This window comes from Desmodus rotundus, chromosome X (assembly GCF_022682495.2).
Source record: "Desmodus rotundus isolate HL8 chromosome X, HLdesRot8A.1, whole genome shotgun sequence".
NCBI lineage: Eukaryota > Metazoa > Chordata > Mammalia > Chiroptera > Phyllostomidae > Desmodus > Desmodus rotundus.
The window spans coordinates 18,322,548-18,339,173 of record NC_071400.1 but is presented as its reverse complement, the minus strand read 5'-3'; the positions used below and the strand labels follow the sequence as shown (position 1 = coordinate 18,339,173).

General features: G+C 42.5%; 2 non-coding genes across 2 annotated transcripts; one reads left to right on the top strand and one right to left on the bottom strand.

Annotated features, from left to right (window-relative positions):
* Nucleotides 1-13,827: 13,827 nt before the first annotated feature.
* On the bottom strand, nucleotides 13,828-13,934 carry LOC112310928 (U6 spliceosomal RNA). Its single transcript, XR_002975431.1, has one exon. It is a non-coding gene; the product is annotated as a U6 spliceosomal RNA (small nuclear RNA).
* A 1,075-nt stretch (nucleotides 13,935-15,009) lies between these two features.
* Nucleotides 15,010-15,116, top strand: LOC112310922 (U6 spliceosomal RNA). The gene has a single exon (XR_002975426.1). It is a non-coding gene; the product is annotated as a U6 spliceosomal RNA (small nuclear RNA).
* Nucleotides 15,117-16,626: the final 1,510 nt, after the last annotated feature.

Genomic DNA, 16,626 nt, shown 5'->3' with positions numbered 1-16,626 from the left:
GGTTAACACTTAGCCTATGCTGGAGCTGCAGAAATGGAGAGACAGCACAGCCTATGGCCCAGGTGAGAGCTTTGGAGCCAGCTATACCTGGGTTCAAATACCCCATTCACCACTTAGGTGCTGGGTAAACTTGAGCAAGGAACCTCACCTCTTTGAGCTTCACTTTTCATCTCTGTAAACTGAGGTAATCCTTTTGCTTGCCTCATTGAGAAGAGGTTAGATGATGCCCTGGCTGGTGTGGCTCAGTGGAGTGAGCGTGGGCTTGTGAACCAAGGGGTCGCTGGTTCGATTCCCAGTCAAGGCACATGCCTGGGTTGCAGGCCAAGTCCCCAGTAGGGAGCATGTGAGAGGCAACCACACATTGATGTTTCTCTCCCTTTCCCTCTCCCTTCCCCTCTCTCTAAAAATAAAGAAATAAAATCTTTAAAAAAGAAGAGGTTAGATGAAAATGAAGTGTGTCTATAGCACACAGGCAGCCTCACTAAGCAATCAATTCTCATGTTTGTACTCACTGGAAGATATTTTTGAGAAAGAACCAACAAGATTTGGTACCAGGTTGGAGTAGAGTTGTGGGAGATAGGGCAGTCACTGCTGATTGCCATGGTTCAAGATGGGAACCACAGCCACCCAAATGCCTGAACCTGGGGAATGAGTTGATCCTGGGGGCAATGGCAACAAGTCAAGCTCTATTTTAGTCAATGTATGTGAAAACCAAGAGGAACTGCCTCCTAGTCACTTGTTTCATACGTATATTCATCTTTTCCTGCGCTCAGGCTCCAAGAGGGCCTTGTTTAGAGAAATGCTGCAGCAAAGCAGAGAAGGTATATTTTAAAGTGACAGGTCTAAAAATACTGCTCACTCTTGCCCTTTCACAGCTGCAGATTCCCAATCCTGATCCTCACTGGGAGAAATAATAAAATGCATATGTTTATAATAAAAGTCATATTTCCCTCTTCCTGTGATGTCTCCCAGTTGTAGGCTCCCCATCCGTTTGCTGTTTTACCTATCATTTAACAAATGTATTGTAAGAAAAGTAATCTTTTCCACTGACATGTCCTATAAACGTCACATCCTCAGCTTTGGTTCTCATTGAGGAACAGAGATGCATGTTTTGAATATTTCCAAAAATGCTTTTCACTCCATTCCCAGGCAAGCATTTTTATATCTCTGGTTAGAGACAAAATATACAGAAAATGCACTACACAGTGATATGGCTCCCTTGGGCTGGATTATAAGAAGGCAAGATAACAGTTTGAGTTTGGGAAAAAATAGCTCCAGCTGTCAGCTGAAATCTAGGGCTCAGTTCTTCTATGGGTCATCACTGAGGTGTGCTCAGTGAAAGGCATTCTGGGAAGTCAGAATTTGGTTAGTACATATGAGTGGGAGGTTTTTCTCATGAAGGCACTTGAGTGGGACTGTGGAATATAAGGCCAAGGTTGGCCAGTTTGCCATCACAACACTCAGTGTGCAAAGAGCAGAGAAAGACCCCTCCCTTGGTTTGAGGGAGGGGGACCAATGTGAGGACATGTAGAGATATCTGGCTTTGTCTGAAATAATCTATCTATGTGCTGATCTATGGGTTAAATAAAATGAGTATAATGCATTTAGTATGGCACCTGATACACAGTACTCAAACTAGCAAGACATGAGGGCTGCTGTCAAGATCCCTGCCAACAGTGCTGGAAATCTTGGCAAGGCTTGGGTTGGGAACTGATAATAAGAAAGAGACATGGACAAGTAATAGTATAAAGCAGAACACAGACAGAAGAGAATTGAGGGAGCCAAGCTGGGGAGCACCAAGAGGATAGGGGAGAAAAGTATAGAAAGAGCTATGCTTACCAGGCAGGCAAGTAGCAAGTTCACTCTAGTGTACTTGGTCATGTCACTGGTTCATTCATTCATTCATCCAACACATTTATTGAGCATCTACTATGTTCTTAGAACTTACCTAGGTTCTAGGGATATAGCAGTACACAAAACAGAGAAGGACCCTTCCCCTGAAGAATTACAGATTTATGGAAATGGGCAACAAAGGAGATTTGGGGGTGAGGCAATAGTATGGGAGTCCACAGTTGGCCTACACAAACCCCAGAACCCACTGACTGGGAAGCCAGAAATTGTTCATCTCAGTCCTTCCAAGTTGTGATTTTTCCTGAAGAGTAGTGGCCAACCCTCACTCCACCTAAAACTTTTTTTTAAGAGATTTTATTTATTTATTTTTATAGAGGGGAAGAGAGGGAGAAAGAGATGGAGAGAAACATTGGTGTGTGACACAAACATCAGTTGGTTGCCTCTCGCATGCCCCCACACAGGGACCTGGACTACAACCCAGGCATGTGTCTTGCCTGGGAATTGAACCAGTGACCTTTTGGTTTGCGGGACAATGCTCAACCCACTGAGCCACACTAGCCAGGCCAACTTCAAGCTTCTTGATAAGGCTGACTTCATAATAAACAGCTGACCCTGAGGAGTATTTTGAGGGAGAAAGGTAGGTTTCCCTGCCCCTAGTTCTTGTTTGCTGTGGCCAGAAATGCCTTTTGTAGAGAAGGAAGCCTAACTTTGCCTATCCAAAGGCCCAAATATACTAGAGGAATAAAAGCTAAACTAATTGATAAATGATAATCACTGTGAAGAAAAATAAAGCAGGGAAAAGGGAAGGGAAATCATGAGGAGAGGGTTGGAAATTTAAATGGGGGAGTCAGGGAGTCATTTAAATAAGGACCTATATCAGTAGAGAAATGAAGGAGGAGACAGGGCAAGCCATGCAGATACAGGGTGGGGGAGAAAATTCCAGGAAGAGGGAACAGCCTGAGGAAAAGTCTCTAAGGTAAGAGTATGCCTGGCATTTTCAAGGAATAATATAGCTGGAGTGGAGTATATGAGGTGGGAAGCAGTATAACATGGCACAGTGGAAGGCCAGATCATGAGGGGCCTTGTAGACCAAAATGGACTTTGGCTTTGACTCTGAATAAAATGGAAAGCCATGACAGGGTGCTGAGCAGAAGAGTGACATGATCTGACCTACAATTTAAATGGATCGGTCTGGCTGTTCTGTTTAAAATAGAGTGTGGAATAATAAAGGTAGAAGCATGGAGGGAGATATTGCCATCATCTAGGCTAGAGATGATGGTGATTCAGGCCAGGGTAGTAGAGGTGGGAGAGTAGAGAAGTGGTCAGATTCTGGATATAGTTTGAAGGTGTAGCAAAGACTATTTGCTGAAGGATTGGATGTGGGATTTAAAAGAAAAGGAGGAGTCGAGAGTAATGCCAAATGTCTTTGATCTATGCAATGGGAAGAATAGAATTTCATTACAACAAATGGAGAAGATTGTGGATGGGTTTGGGGAAGAAGGTGTACAAAGATAAAAACTTTGTGTTTTGGCATGGTAAGTTTGAGGACATTATCTGACATCTAAGTGGAAAAGTTAAGAAGAAAGTTGAATATATGAGCTTGGAATTTATAGGAGAAGCCTGAGTGGACCTTTGGTGGGCCAAGAGTAGGAGCCCAGACAGCTATGTGGAGGCAGGGCCCTAGCTGGCTTGATGCTCTCATCCTTCACTTCAGTTCTCATAGCTGGAGCTGGACCTTGATACAGGATCCATTCTCTTAGTACGTGAAGCTCATTTTTCTCCTCATTTTACTGTCCCCTTGGTCTGTCTTGGTCTGTCTTGGTCTGTCTGTCTTCCTCTGGTCCTAGTCTCTATTGCTACTTTGGCTGCTCAAAGTTGTCCAACTGTAGGTCCCTCTCACATGTACTTTTCCTTCAGGAAGTGCGAGGAGAGAAGGAGCAGGCCAGACTCCAAAGCTGGGTGGAGGGTGTTTGTAGTTAAACCTAGAGCTCCCTCAGGCTCACTAGCTGTTGGCATCACCTTTAGAAACAACTTGTAGGAATAAAGTGCTGGGGATACTGCAATTAGTGTGTTCTTTGAACCTGTATGTACAATTAATATCTTCTTTGGAGGTCACATTTCTCATGTTTGCAGAAGGGATTTATTTTCTGTGAGGCTGTAGCAACATGTAGAAGTCAAGCAAAATAGTGTATAAATGCAGGAGGCTTTCTTGAACATTCGCCTGTCTTCTTTTCTGAGTCTCCATTTTCTATCACGGTGCTGTGAGGTCCCACTGGGCACTACCCATTCTCAATTATCCCTATTGCAAAGAGTCACTTGGTTTTTCTGCAACCAGAAAACTCCAGATGATTTACTTCTTATAATTTTTTAGCAGCCTAACTTGGCACTTATGGGTTGGAGAACGTGATGCTGTTTCCTAGGTGTGTGGCAATACCACAAATGCTCTCGCCATGTGGCTAGCAGCCAATCACAGAGAAAGTCAAGTTGGGGTGCCCTGGTGCACATGGGAAGGCTCTAGTTATTAATCAGAATGAACCGCCTTCTTTCCTTGAAACCAAAACTGTTTCTTAACCTTGTCCTTATGGAGGGCACATTGTGGACATGGATACATTTGCAGGAAGCATGGGATTATTTATTTTCTCATCAAGTTTTTCTGACATAATTGCATAGAAACCTTATGGAGCTTTGGAGATCTTCTGTTTATGAGTCACAGAAATTAACTTTCTTTTTATAAAAGCTCTTTATAAAAGAAAAAAATAGAGCCAAATGCCTGTTCTTTGAACTTAAGTTGCCTTTCTGTGACTTGCTGAAACCTGAACCTAGATGTCACTTAGCCTTAGCCTTGCTTTAGCTTTGAATTTCAATTATTCACCCTTTAAGCCCATGAGAAAGCCTGAAGCAAATGTCCCAGCCTGGACCTGACTCATTTCAGAACTCAATCTTTTCCCTCCCTTGTCTCTACTACCAAGGTCACTCCCAAAGGGTCTGTGGGGAATCCACAGAATTCTATAACAACGTGGTCATCCAGAGTTTTATAAAAACCCGTAGAGACCCTAGGTATTGAGGAGATTATGATGTTTCCTGATAATGTGTGCAAATCGACTAAAATAATATTAAACTTAAAATAAGGGTAAGGAAGGCCAACCCATTTCTGGGTTTTCCCCCACAGTGACTAACTTCAATTTTATTTTTGCAATACTAAATCTCAGATGGTTTCAACTAAGTTTTTGAGGTACCTAGCTTCACAGGAGCCCTAAGTGTGAGTTAAATTTGTCTACTGAATAAACCATCAGTGTTGCCAGGGAGTATTTTGTGACCATGTTTACCTTCAAAAGTAACTGGGGGTAAAATGTGTTCTCGGGATGTTCATTATCATCATGGTTTTAGGCTTCCTGAACAACCTTTAAGAGATCCATTTGCCAAATAAAAGGACTAAACTTATACCTTGGTTTCATTCCCAATAGGAATAAGAGGGTATCTTCTACCACAGCTAGGACCATAGGGAACTGCTGATCATTGAATGGGTTGGGAGAGAGAAAACTTTCAGTCAAATTGGAGCTGGGAGTCTGAAGCAGGTGTTTTGGACTACAGTAAAGATATCCCAGATAATATGTATACATAAGGCGGGAGGCAAAGCTCAGAAAGCCCAGATCAGGGTCCACATCGGCCTGGTGGTAAGGGTAAGCAGTGAGACTGAGGGAAGGTGGGCATATGGGAACTTCCCAAAATTAAAGAGAAAGAAATGGGATGTAGTTCCCCAGGCACCACAAGGTAGGATAAGGGAGGGCAGGAATCCAGGCAAGTATTTGGTTCAGGAAACACAAGACTCAAATTAGAAGACCTAGAGAATGTAGACTAAATGCAAGCTTTGTCCTAAAGTTCATTATATTCCCTGGTACTACAAGAATCAGTCCCAAGATGCGGACAGCCCCAAACAAGCACGTGTGAGTAGCTAAGTGGTAGTCTGCCTGATACTGAAACTCAGGGGCTGGGAGAGGAGCACATACTGATTCTGATTCCCTTGGTCTCATGAGCCAAAGAGAAAGGTAAACATTTGTCTGAGATACAGATGAAAATGAATGCAGTGATTCATGTTTGTCCGGGCCACCTTAGACCATGAGACAGTCCAGATCCCAAGTGATAACCAGGTGCTAAACGTGTTCAAAAACACCCACTGGCAATGTCGCTGGCTTATGCACTGATTAGACTCAATCAATCCTTAGGGCATATGGCATATAACTCTGAGCCCCACCCAGTCTCATACCTGGATCTCTACCTAACCCTTGGGCTTCTCACTGTCCGATGGGTTCTGATTTGTTCAGATTCCTCTTTAGTAGCCATTGAATTTGGTGTCTTCTGCAGTTCACTGTATTTCCTGCCAATGCTCTATTGTGCGGCTTCTGAGATCATATAATAGTGGGTCCCTCAGGTGATTAGGAATAGCTCTCGGCCACCTTTTATTGGTTTGGCCTCATGAGTCTTGTTTCAGCTTAACAGTAGCTTTAACTTTTAAGCTATCAGGGACCCTATTTCTAAAGAACTGAGGGCAAGGTCCTCAGAGACTGGACTGGGAGCACTTGAGCGCCCCCACGCTGTGTTTGGTGAGCTGGAAGTCCTTCAGACTGATGGTCAGCAGGGTTCCCAGACAGGCCATGGCTTCTGTTCTCTCCTTCTGCAGATGGAATTCTTGTTTTCCTACTGTAGACTCCTCATAATTAGGGTCACCTTCCTCTCCTTTCTTGGTTCAGAAATTCTTAATACAATTGACCCAGGAACTTGCTTATGAACCCCTCAAATCCTCTTCACCATTACATTCACTACATTTGGGTTAAAGATACTATTTCTTTTTTGTGTGTGTGATAAAAATAAATATTGCCATTTCAGCCATTATAAGTGTTAAGTTCAGTAGCATCAACTACATGCACAATGTTGTGCAACAGTCACCACTATCACTTTCAAACTATTGTTTCATCCCAAACAGAAACTCTGTACCCACTAAGCAATAATACCCCATCCATGCTCCCACCAGTCCCTGGTAACCTGTAATCTACTTTCTGTCCCTATGAATTTGCCTATTCTAGATATTTCATGTAAGTGGTATTATACAAGCCTTCTATTTCTGGCATACATGTATTATTTAGCATCATGTTTTCAAAGTTCATCCAAACTTGTAGCATATATTAGAGTTCATTTCTTTTTAAGGCTGAATAATGTTCCACTTTATTGATTTTATTTATTCACCTGTTGATGAACACTTGTGAAGTTTCACCTATGAATTGGGGTGTACAAATATCTGTTTGAGTCCCTGTTTTCAATTCTTAGGAGTATATACCTGGCCATGGAATTATTGGATTGTACGGTAATACTATGTTTAATGTTTAAGGAACCACCAAACTGTTTTCCAATGAGGCTACATCATTTTACATTCCTGCCACTAATGTATGAGGGTTCCAATTTCTCTACATCTTTACAAACAATTATTATTTCCCCCCTTTTTAAAAATTATAGCCATACTGGGTACAACGTGGTATCTCCTGTAGTTTTGAACTGCATCTCCCTGATGACTCATGATGTTGAGTATCTTTTCATGTATTCATAAGCCATACTAACTGGGAAGTTTGTCTTTTTGTTGTTGAGTTATAGGAGATCCTTATACCCTTATGGCTGTTAAATTCTTATCAGATACATGATTTACAAATATTTTCTCCCATATATGGGTTGTTTTTCACTCTCTTGATAGTGTTCTTCAATGCACAAAAGTTTAAATATTGATGAAGTTCAATTTATCTATTTTAAAATATATTTTATTGATTATGCTATTAGAGTTGTCTCAATTTTTCCCACTTGCCCCCCTCTGTCCAGTATCCCCATTCCCTCCAGTGATCCCCCCCTTAGTTCATGTCCATGGCTCATGCATATGAGTTCTTGGGCTTTTCCATTTTCTATACTGTTCTTAACATTCCCCTGTCTATTTTCTACTTACCAATTATGCTTCTTATTCCCTGTACCTTTTCCCCCATTCTGCCCCTTCCCGCTCTCAACTAATAACCCTCCAAATGATCTCCATACCTATGATTCAGTTCCAGTTCTGCTTGTTTGCTTGTTTTTTAGATTCAGTTGTTCATAGTTGTGAATTTATTGCCAATTTAGTGTTCATAGTTTGATCTTCTTTTTTCTATATAATTCCCTCCAGCATTTCATACAATATTAACTTGGTAATGATGAACTCCTTTAGTTTTACCTTGTCTGGGCAGCGCTCTATCTGCCCTTCAATTCTAAATGATAGCTTTGCTGGATAGAGTAATCTTGGATATAGGTCCTTGCTTTTCAAGACTTCAAATACTTAATTGCTGGCCTCTTCTTGCCTTCAAGATTTCTTTTGAGAAATCAGCTGATAGTCTCATGGGCACCCCTTTGTAGGTAACTCTGTCCTTTTCTCTTGCTGCTTTTAAGATTCTCTCCTTGTCTTTAATCTTGGGTGATGTAATTATGATGTACCTTGGTGTGTGCTTCCTTGGGTCCAACTTCTTTGGGACTGAGCTTCCTGGACTTCCTGGAAGTCTGTTTCCTTTGCCAGACTGGGGAAGTTTTCCTTCATTATTTGTTCAAATAAGTTTTCAATTTCTTGCTCTTCTTCTCCTGGCACCCCTATAATCCAGATGTTGGAGTGTTTAAAGTTGTTCCAGAGATTCCTAAGCCTCTCCTCATTTTTTTGAATTCTTGTTTCTTCCTTGTGTTGCGGTTGGATGTTTATTTCTTCCTTTTAATTTCAAATTGTTAATTTGAGTCCTGGTTTCTTTCCCTTCACTGTTGGTTCCCCATATCTTTTCCTTTATTTCACTTTATATAGTATTCATTTCTTCCTTTATTTTGTGACCAAACTCAATAATTTCTGTGAACATCCTGATTACCAGTGTTTTCAATCCTGTATCAGACAGGTTGCCTATCTCCTGTTACTTAGTTCTTTTTCTGGAGTTTTGATCTGTTCTTGCCATATTTCTTTGTCGTGGTGCACCTGTTATGTAGTAAGGGGTGGAACCTTAGGTATTCGCTAGGGCAGAGAAACCTTCTTTGCTGCGTTGTGGCACTGTATGTGGGGGAGGGATCCGAGAGGGAACACTGTTGCTGGTTCAGCTCTCACCCACTTTCTGTCACTTACCCAGCTTCCCACAAGCAGATTGTGCCCTTTCAGATGCTGATTCCCAGGTGGGTGGGTTTGTGTATGGTCTAGGATCCCATGGGCCTCTCCAATGAACTCTCCTGTGAGGCTGGGATTTTCTCCTGTGCTGCAATCCCCACAGGTTTTACAGCCAGAGGTTTTGAGTCTTTAGTTTCCCAGTCAGCCAGCCCTCGCCTCACCTGCACAGTCTGCCACCTTGTCGTGGGTCCTCTCCATCTGACTGCCCATGTCCACCACTCCTACTGGCCTGGATGAATGTTTCTTTAACTTTTCGGTTGTCAGAGTTCCATGTAGTTTGATTTTCTGGCAGTTCTGGTTGGTTTTTGTTTTTAAATTCTTGTTATCCTTCTTTTGCATGTGTGAGGAAGTAAAGCATTTCTACCTACACCTCCATCTTGGCTAGAGCTCCTCTAATCCACTCTTGTCAACACACAGCAGAACGCCAAAGTGAGCTATCTGTTTCCAAGAGTATTTTGAGATGAAACCCCAAAGTCTTGTTGCTAAGGGTTTTTTAGTTCGAAGTAATAAACTCTTGATTAGACTTGAGGAAAGGAGAAACCTTCTCTTTCCCTCAGATATTTTCAGTGGTATCTGCTAACTCCATGCTACTTTGGACTTAAAAACACAATTTGTTTTTTCACTAATGCTCATACTTCTAACACCCTGCAACATTTACAAATTGTCTCAGTAGAAGAAATCCTTAGTAAATGTGCTAAGTAAGACTTTGTATCACTTATTATAAAACATTTTTAAAAATTTTAAGAATGGATTTGGAACAGTATTGAAGGGCGTTTCATCTTGCTTCTTCAGGATTAAAGGTGTGCATGAACTTCTTCCCATGAAAATAACCCCACAGTAATTCTGAGCTCTGCTCTAGGGAATGTGGGTGAACAGGCCTTTGTGCCTGCCCCTCCATTTCTAGTCTGGTGTTAGGTGCTTTTGGGGTTTCACTTCCTCAAATTAACCTATGATCTTTTTTCTGGGGGTAGGAGTATATACTTCAGGATAAACAACCTGTAATAATGTGTTGGTGATGTTATTATCCTAACCTGGAGTGCATCCTTTACTCTTTTATCCATAGAAAGATGTAGGGGCCTCAGAAGCAGAGCCTTGCATAAAGGTGCCAGTGTCTCTGGAGTCTGTCTGTCTTTGCTTCTGGCACATGTTCTGGTCACTACTCTGGCAGACAGTGGGGGTCCAGATCTGTGTTCATTGCTGGTCCCACTTCTTTGTTTCCCTCCTTGTAGAGCCCCAGTCTACTTCATGTGCTCTACTCAGCCTTACATCACAAGGCTGGATTCTGACTAGCACCTGCGTCCCTGATTACTGCAGAAGGACTCCCACAGCCATCGTCACCACTTTCTCCCACTGGCCTCTCAGCCCTGGGCTCCAGTTCAGTACTAGTGTGCATAATGAAGGGAAGGAGTCATCCAAGGTCTCCAAAATAGGAAATTTGCTCTTGATACTTTTTGTAGCTTTGGGGTAAATTTAATCTAATAGGATGCTGACTGTTCTGCTTTCTCCCCTCTTTTCCTTGTCAAGTTTTTGATTGAAAATCAGTCAATTCTTAGTTGGAGTATTTGGGGTAGGTTTTGTTTCATTGTTTGTATCTTGTTTTGGTTTTGAGGCAATGGAGATCATGAGCTCAAATCCATCCCTACACAACAATGGAGGCTCAGAGAGAATCTAGGTCCAGGTAGGGCTGAGAAAAACTATTCCAGGGGCACAGCTGGTCTTCATGCAACTTTGAAGATTAGGGCACACTGTGTCTGGAGCACCCAAAATCACAGTATAAAACTCCAGACAGCAGACTTGAAACATTCATTCCACAACTTTCAGTTGCATTTTCTGACGCTGAGAAACATGGAGACAGTTGAGCTATTTGTTTAGAGATTCTTCAGTGAAGTCGATGAGCCGCTCTCTTTCCAGGAGTGCTTGAAAATGCCAAGAAACTTCATGGATCATTTCACCACTCTCAATTCTCTCTTGGGTCATTGTTGGCCTTCATCCCAGGCCTCCTCTGGTAGCCAACTCCTTCATTCCAGCAATCATTTCTTTGCAGGGGTTTGCTTCTAACTTTTCAGTGTGTGTCCCAAATATTTAGTGATGGACTCAATCCAGTAGAATAGGTTTTTTTTCCCCTTTAACTCATTTAAATTACTTAGGAAAATGAAAGCTGTAAGCTGAATAAACATTGCAGTTGTCTTGGCCCAGTCACTCCCAGCTGGAGCCTCCCCAATCTAGCAGTTCCAGGGGCCCCTTTCATTCTGCCACTCACCTTCCTTGCTGATCCAAGGGCACTTGGGATTTAATGATCCAGTCCCACATGCAGAACTTGCTTGTAATGTGCCAGCCAACACTGGTCCTTGAGCAATCAAGCCTTGAGTTTTCTGTATGCTCCTCTTTGTTTCCTTCAGGTTTATTATGGGGCGTGGCACCTGCCATTGATTATGTGAGCCCATGGCCTGGCTTAGCTGGAAAGGATGGAAAGAGTTGGCTTTCCCCTGGAGGGGAGCAGGGTGAGGGCTGGCACAGAGGAAATCTGCATCACGCTCCCTGGCTGTGTTTACTACTTGCTATTTTGAGACTTGTTTCCCATGGAACTGTCGCATGGCTCCAATGCTAGAAAGAAGTGTGAGATGAGATCCATGTGAAGGAAACATTTTGAATGTGTTGACACATTATGTTTATCTTCCAAGACTCTCTTGGTGGTGTCTGCCCCTGCAAACTGAGAGAAATGAAGGTCTGTGGAGATTAGATTACCTGACTCCCTGAAGGCCGAGAGATGGAGAGAGAGAGAGAGAGAGAAAAGAAAACAACTTGGTCACATTTTTCTTCATAGTTCAAAGGAATATGTGTATTTCGCCTAAATTAGGGATCTAACTGCTTGTATTCTCCTCAGAACTTGGTCTGTTTGTGTGGCAGCAGCTTCAGTGACACCCTTTCTACTTGGTGGTTGTTGAGGCTCTGGGAGAGCTATGAGAAGAAGCTCCTTTGACTCTAGAAACATATATGGTTTCTCAGAGATAGACATTTTATTTGCATAGCCCTGACTACTTGTACAAGGGGAAACAGCACATCCAGAATTTACAGACAAAAGCATCCACTCCAGCATAAGGACAGGGAGCCATGGGCAAAAAGCAAATTAACAAGAGTGCCCTTGCCTAACTGCAGGAAAAATAGAAAGCACATTAAGAATCGGAAGAAGCCATTTAGCCAAACTTTCCAGCCTTTGGAGGATTTACTTTAAACACACCTTTCAGCTCTTTCACCATCCCCAACACCTCCTGACTTCTCCTTGAACAGATCTAGGTGTCTCTCTCTGGAACCTGCACTGTTCTCACATGGGCTCTGTTGTCCTGCCTGTAGTAAGCTATTCCATATGGTTGTGCCCTTTGTTCTCACAGTGCTAGCTTTTACAACTTCCCATTGCCTCAGAGTTTCTTAGTTTTCTAATGGGCTCTTTGGGGATTTGCACCTCCTGCTAATATACAAATTATGTTCTCAGTTGTGTCATGTTTGTGTCTAATTTTGAAAACATTTTGTTATTTTTAAATATTTTATTTATTTTAGAGGGATGGGAAGTGAGGGAGAAAAACATCCATGTGCGAGAGAAACATCAATCATCTGCCTCTCACAATGCCCCATCTGGAGACCTGGCCTGCAACCCAGGCATGTGCCCTGACCAGGAATCGAACTAGGGACCTTTCAGTTTGCAGGCCTGCACTCAGTCCACTGAGCCACACCAGCCAGGGACCTAGGGAAGTTTTAAACCTGCTCAGGCCCAGACCCATTTCTAGGAACCCTGGTTGTAATTGGCCTGGGTGAGGCCTAGGCATTGGGTGGCTTTCGAGTTCCCTAGGTGATTCAAATGTGGCACCTAGATTAAGAACCACCAGTGTAAATGAAAGAAAATGCCCTTTGGAGTTAGTGAGAACTTGGTTCAAGTCGTACCTCTTCTCCTTAACAACAATGGAATATCTTAAGCCTCAGTTTCTTGGTCTGTAAACAAAAGTGAATAATCCTACCTCACTCAGAGGGAATGAGCTAATGTATATACAACACTTAATAATGTCTGATATGCAATAGTTACTTAATAAATGCCACTTTCCCCAATGCACACCTGGTATCTTTTAAGCCATTAAGCTCCAGCAGTTTGTAGAAATTATCTCTATTTAATTTTCATGTAGATCAAAATACATTAGATAGGAAAAAAGCTAATGTTGTGGAAGAATACTTAGCTCGAGGTTCAACATTTAGGCCTAGGCTTTCTGACCTAGAAGAATTTTTAAATTAAATATTTTTTTATTTTTCTATTACAGTTGTCCCAATTTCTCTCCCTTGCTCTCCTCCGCCCAGCCTACCACCGCCACTCCCACAGTCAATCCCCACCCTGTTGTCCGTGTCCATGGGTCATTCATACATGTTCCTTGACTAGTCCCTTTCCCTTCTTTCTACCTTCATCCCCCTCCCCCCTCCCTTCTGGTCTCTGTCAGTCTGTTCCTTGTTTCCATGTCTCTGGTTTTATTTTTCTCATTTGTTTGTTTTCTTCATTAGGTTCCTGTTATAGGTGAGATCATATGGTATTTGTCTTTCACCGCCTGGCTTATTTCACTTAGCATAATGCTGTCCAGTCCCATCCATGCTGTCACAAAGAGTAGGAGCTCCTTCTTTCTCTCTGCTGCATAGTATTCCATTGTGTGAATGTACCACAGTTTTTTGATCCACTCATTTACTGATGGGCACTTAGGCTGCTTCCAGTACTTGGCTATTGTAAATTGTGCTGCTATGAAAATAAACATATGGAATTATTCACAAATTTGTGTGTCATCCTTGCACAAGGGCCATGCTAATCTTCTGTGTATTGTTCCAATTTCAGTATATGTGCTGTTGAAATGAACACCTAGAAGATTTGAAGGCATCATCTGTCAGTGATCAGAACTTGGAAAGTGGGACATATACAAAGTATTTCATATAGTTTACAAATATATGATTGTAGAAAGACCACAGGAGGGAGACACGGTTTGACGATAGTGCTTATGAAAAAGACCTTGGGAGTCTGAGCTGCCCACAAGTTAAATAAGGGCAGATAGTGCCATGTGACTACTGAAACAGCCAACACAATCTAATAACATCCAGAGGAAGGAGCGAGGTAGCCAACCGTGCCCCTGCACTGGCCTAGGCAGGCTCCTTCAGAGGGTGGCATTCATCTCTGGGCATCACTGTCAGAAGGCATTTGATGAATCCAGAGGTGGCTGATAAAGATGGTGATTGAAAAGGGTGTCACATGGAGAACAGTTGAAGGAACCAGGGAATCAAAGAGGCTGCGTTGATTGAAATCTCTATCAAGTAGAAGGATTTGGCTTCTTCTGTGTTGTATCAAAGGGTAGAACTAAAAACAGTGGGTGGAAGTTATGAACACTTTCAGCCCATCATTGGGTACTGGATCCAAAGAGATCACTTTGGCAATTCAAAGAAATGATGATTCTACAAGGATCCTATATTTTAAAAACTCCTCTTTGATATTAAAAAAAAAAACAAAAACAAAACCTATGACTTAGTGGAGGCTCTGTTACTGACAAGCACTATGAACCTGGAGAAGGCACTCCATCTCTCTGGGCTTTAGCAAAATGATGTTGGGCTGATCCCAAGGAACTCTTATAGCTAATGTTTAATGAGCATTTATTATGTGCTAGTCACTATACACAGATACTTCTGCCACCTAGGATATTTCAGTACTTATTCAGAACATTTACTCTTTGTCACATCTCCCATGGCCTCCCCAGATCATCCCATCCTAAGCCCAGGTACTGGGGTTGAACTAAATGATGACACACAGAGGTTTTAGACCAGAACACTAGGAGACTAAGGAAACTTGCCTATATGGGTTGATGAAGCTGAGTGGGAATGAAATCCGATTTATCCCTTAAAGAAAATAAATGCTCCTTAGAAGATGGCTTTTTAAGAATGGATCAAAAGTGCTCACTTCGGCAGTACATACACTAAAATTGGAACGATACAGAGAAGATTGGCATGGCCCCTGCACAAGGATGACACACTAATTCATGAAGCGTTCCATATTTAAACAAAAAAAGAGAATGAATCAAAAGCATTTTCTATGCGTGTGTGTATATATGTAGGCATATGGCAGACTTTGGGAACCTCTGGTTCCATGCTGAATTATTCGTATATCCAGCCCTGGCAAAGTTCAGTCAAAAGTTTGTGAATGTGTGGAAGGAAGATTAGACCATGCTTCCTAGTGAATTGGCAAGTATTTGGGGGCAACCATGAAGTACTTTCTGGAGCAATCAGTCTTGAGGGGCCCTAAGAGAAAGACAAAGCTGGCCTGCATCTCTCTCTCTTAGCTTGGATTGGCAGAGTGTAGTAAGCCCGCCCAGTTCAGAGTGAACCAAGGGTAAACTTGTAGTAAGCAAGACTTAACACATCTTGCCTCCAGTTTCCCAGAAACCTCTGGTATTTTCAGATTTCCACCTCTGCATTTGGAACTGGTATGGATGTGTAGATGTTCTCTGAGGAGGAACAGATCTTCAGCCTGTGGTTTGGGTTTTGTCTAGCTAAGGGAATCCATCCATAGGCAACTTTAGGGGGCCATGTCTATTCACCTCAGTGAAGTTGGTGACTCCAGCAAGCTCTTTCTAGGCACCCCAGCATTCCTGAGTACTTTGTGGAACTGAGACTTCCAGTTCTGATGATGCTGTGTCTCTGAGTTGCCTGGACTTGGTCTGGTGGGATCTAGTGCTTTCTGCTTTCCTTCCTAGATTCAGATTCATTATTTAAGTTCTTGCCTGAATAAACAATGTCAGAGCTCTCTCAGAAAGTCTGGAATGAGCCCTGGCTGGTGTGGCTCAGCAAACTGAGTGCTGGCCTGCAGACCAAGAGCTTGCACATTCGATCCTGGTCAGGGCACATGCTTGGGTTGCGGGCCAGGTTCCCAGTTGGGGGCGTGTAAAAGGCAGCTGATCGATGTTTCTCTCCCTCTCTTTCTCCCTCCTTTCTCATCTCTCTAAAAATAAATAAATAAAATCTAAAAAAAAAAATGTCTGGAATGTAGGCTGCCTGTGCTGTGATAGGCAAGCTCCTGACCTGGGAGCCAGGAGACCTGAGTTCTAGCCTCAGCTCAAGCCTTAACCAGCAGCAAAACTTTGGCCAAATCATTTCCCCTATCTGGGCCTCAGTTTTTGCCTCAGTAAGATTAAGGGGTTAGCCTGACTGATTCTCTGGTTTTCTTTGTTTCATTTCCTGTCCCTTTTTGTATCTTTCTATCTGTTTTCTGCATGACACCCTTTTACCTTAGCTGCCATTTTATTTTATTTTTTTAGTCACCTTCTGATGCCAACCCATCTGTCTTCCCCCTTAATTTTTTCAGTAGTCTTCCATCTTCCTTTCCCCTTCCAGCAGCCCTGCTTTCTGTAACCCTACTTCCATTCTCTCACATGCCCTCCCTCTTTCTTAAAAAGCCACCAGAAGGAATGAAGCATATTTGTGAAATAGAACACATTGTTGAATCAAGTGTTATGATCCACTTTCTTAATTATCTGGCGTGGGTTCCTTGAAAGTTAAAACAGGGTCCCAAC